The 3,612-nt window shown below is 38.4% G+C and overlaps 1 pseudogene across 1 annotated transcript; it reads left to right on the top strand.

The window, feature by feature from the left end:
• Nucleotides 1-604: 604 nt before the first annotated feature.
• Nucleotides 605-3,110, top strand: LOC149178180 (protein NUCLEAR FUSION DEFECTIVE 4-like; annotated as a pseudogene). The gene is made up of 3 exons (XR_016258832.1): nucleotides 605-998; nucleotides 1,269-2,161; nucleotides 2,270-3,110. The product of XR_016258832.1 is annotated as a protein NUCLEAR FUSION DEFECTIVE 4-like (transcript).
• Nucleotides 3,111-3,612: the final 502 nt, after the last annotated feature.

Raw genomic sequence — 3,612 nt, 5'->3', positions numbered from 1 at the left:
TTCAGACAGTGATTCAATTCAATTTCATAAAAGCAGCGGTAATTATATTTCCTATCTATCTGTCCGAATTTCAGCCATAACCATATCCCAGGATCAACCCATTTAAATTATAGTATCTATCCACGACTTTCAGCAGAGATCGCTTGTTCCAAATTTTATGGATTCTATTTAAGTTCACGAATGGCTCAGTAACTTGCACGCGTCTTACAATATCGACATCAAGAGAAGTATTGGGACAAGGATCGCGCTTATAAGAAAGACCACTCCATTTTTCCTTCCGTGTTTTCATTTATCTGCCGATCTGATCTGACGTCGGGAGGAAATCATGTTTTCGTCACCTTTTTTTCAAATATCTGATTTGATTTTTAGTTACCAGCGATTTATACACATGAATTGGATTTCGATTGTCATTGTGAAAAAAAAAAACGGAGTTAATCCCTATTTTCTTAAAATCAGTGATCCACTTGAATACCTCCATATGGAATTTGTGGTGTTGGAGTTCAGTGCCTTAACTAAGCTGGAGCCCACGAGAGGACTTTAGCGTTTATTTCGGTCCTGTAATCGCCAATTGGCATACGTCTCGTCTATAAAAATGACCACTGTGAGCATAATGCATTGCACACATTGATATTCAGTTATACGATTATTGTTGTGCCATGGATGGTATCAGCAAGATGCCTCGTTCTAAGTCACTGGCCATTAAACGCTGGAGTTGTTTTATAGCAGCGATATGGCTGCAATCTATCAATGGCACCAACTTTGATTTTTCTGATTACTCCTCTGATTTAAAGCAAATTATGGGGATTAATCAAATCCAACTGAATAGTTTGGCGGTGGCCTCAGACCTTGGAAAAATCATGGGCTGGGTTGCTGGACTGGCGTGTTCGTTTCTGCCAACCTGGGCTGTTCTTGCTATAGGAATGAGTTTGGGAATGGTGGGTTATGGCGTTCAGTGGCTAATTTTGAGTCAAATCATTCAGCCATTGGCTTATTGGCAGGTTACACACTTTCCAAATTCTATTTAATTTTATTGTACTTTACAAAGATTGAGGGCTGGAATTTTCTGAAGTGTATAGATCATTAGTTTCTTCACATAATAATTAGAAGGAATTGGAATAGAACTGTACACTAATTCCATCTTAGAACTTTTTCTTATAACATAATTATACTAGTGTGGTTTTAAAATACTAGCCTATTCAATTGTTGCAGCGTATAGCTGGTTGGTGTTGGTTCTCACGAGATTTTTTCTCTTATTTTGGACAACGCAGGTGTATATGTTGTGCTTTCTTGCTGGCAATAGCATCTGTTGGTTCAACACTGTGAGCTTCAAGGCTGCTATTGAAAATTTCCCATCCGACAGAGGAATGGCTTCTGGTTTAAGTACAAGCTACGTAGGTCTCAGCCCCGTTATTTACTCCTGACTCTCTTCCATTATAGACCCGGGAATCCTTCCCTGTACCTACTTTTAAACTCCATAGTCCCAGTTGTAGTGGGTGTGATTTTAGCTGTAATACTCCATCTCTCGGAATTACAAATGACGGCCATAGAGGACGATGCAGATAGGAAATTCATGATTCTATGCACGCTGATTGCTCTTGCCACTGCTATATATTCCATAGTTTTTGAGTTCTTGCCCCATGGGAAGCGCCAGCTTGAAGGAGTCTATTTTGCCGTGCTTATTCTTCTCTTGATGGCCCCTATATATATTCCTGTCAAGGTTTCCTTAAACAGTTTAAGGAGTGAAGTGAAAGTAAACGCGTACATTTCAAGTCCAGAGCAGCACAATCCCACCTTCAACGAAAGATGCGAGGTGGGTTTCATTGAAACTGAAGACAACAAAATCAATATTCAAAGCCTGGATATAGAAAACTCACTGCAGACGGTACAGAATTTTGACTCTACTAAAAGAAGGAGGTTCGAGTTGTTATCAGTTCCGCCACTGGGAGAGGAGCACGGCATCATGCAGCTCTTGCGGAGTATTGATTTCTGGCTATATTATTTCGTATATTTTTGCGGAGGAACAGTTGGAATAGTATATATGAACAACCTAGGGCAAATTGTTCAGTCCTTGGGATACTCCAAGACGCCAATCTTAGTATCTCTGGTTTCGTCTTTTGGATTTTTTGGACGTATTGCATCAGGCCTTCCCGATTATATCCAGGTATATACTAATCCATACATTCTCCTTTCTTGCGTATCTACTGTGATTTTTTCCGATTAGGGTTTTCTATATTTTGTTTGTATAACGGTACAGTTTTCTGTGAATTAGAAATGCGGGAAGTTGAGAAAGTACCGGCCGCTGCCAAGGCCAGGATGGATAGGCATATGGATGGTTCCCATGTTTGCAGCCTTCTTCATGCTGAGATTCATGAACCCAACGAGCAGCGTTGTCCTTTATGCGAGCACGGCCATTGTTGGAACTTCTGTAGGAGCGATCAGCGCCATTGCCATTCCGATTTCATCAGAGATGTTCGGAATGAAAAGTTTTGGTGTCAACCACAACATTCTTGTGTCGAACATTGCATTCGGTTCTCTTCTCTTCGGGGAAGTTGCAGGAATCATTTATGATGATTCGCCTTCTTCTTCTTCTGGCATGCCGAAACACCCAAAAGACTCAGCTGATTGGCATCTCTGCATGGGAACACAGTGTTACGAAAAATCGTTTCTGATGTGGGGATGCGTATGCCTCTTTGGAATCCTTCTCTGCGTTGTTCTGTGCATGAGAACGCGCGAGTTGTATGAATCTATCCACAAAAAGCAATCCCAAGAAATAGATCAGAATTAGGTCTACTTATAAAAGTATTAGTATAAATCATTCCCTGTGTATATAGCGGAGAATTGTGATGAATCACAGTGAGCTGAAATCCATTCTACACCAATGATTTTACACTCCATCATTCGCAAGATTAACGAAAGATCCATTGATCGCCATTTTGGATAACAAGAATCTCATCTACTGAGTCACAATTGAGTTCCTTAATTGCAATGTTGAATTCCAACTGTGCTTCAGTTGTTGATAGATTCAATATTTTACCATTGATATGACTTAACTACGATGTAGATTTTTTGTACGGACGACAGTGATGCCACATAGTTGGACCTTGACGGCATTGTCTGTTTATAAATTCACAAAATGCGATAGTGTTGAGCAATGATACCTTGATGATAACGTGTGTATGCATCTGTAACAAAGAAATATGGCTAAATTCATAAAATGTGATATATTTACTGCCGTATTGTACACAACTTGAATTCTAATAATATAGTATCACGTGCGTACGTCAACACAGAGATGACAGCAGTTTTATCTCCATCAATAGAGGCAGTCGGAATTTGAAATTCAACCACAGGTTAGATTTTGATGGTGATAATAACTATCGCAACTATATAAATTAAATTAAATTAAATCTTCAGTAAATGCGATTTCAATTGCGATAATAACCATCACATCTATATAAAATTAAATCCCCAGTAACCGCATATATTACTTAAATTACATTTTTTAAATATTTGATTGCACTATAAATTTAAAGTTTTATATTTTTTAATGCAATTATAATATTTATACTATGGATATTATATATTTGTGAAAAAATTTCATTATTAAGTTTA

The sequence above is a fragment of the Pinus tabuliformis genome, chromosome 4_1, assembly GCF_031772625.1.
Source record: "Pinus tabuliformis cultivar Carrire ecotype Pingquan chromosome 4_1, CPIR1, whole genome shotgun sequence".
In the NCBI taxonomy this organism is placed as follows: Eukaryota; Viridiplantae; Streptophyta; class Pinopsida; order Pinales; family Pinaceae; genus Pinus; species Pinus tabuliformis.
This window is presented reverse-complemented; position numbering and strand designations above follow the sequence as displayed.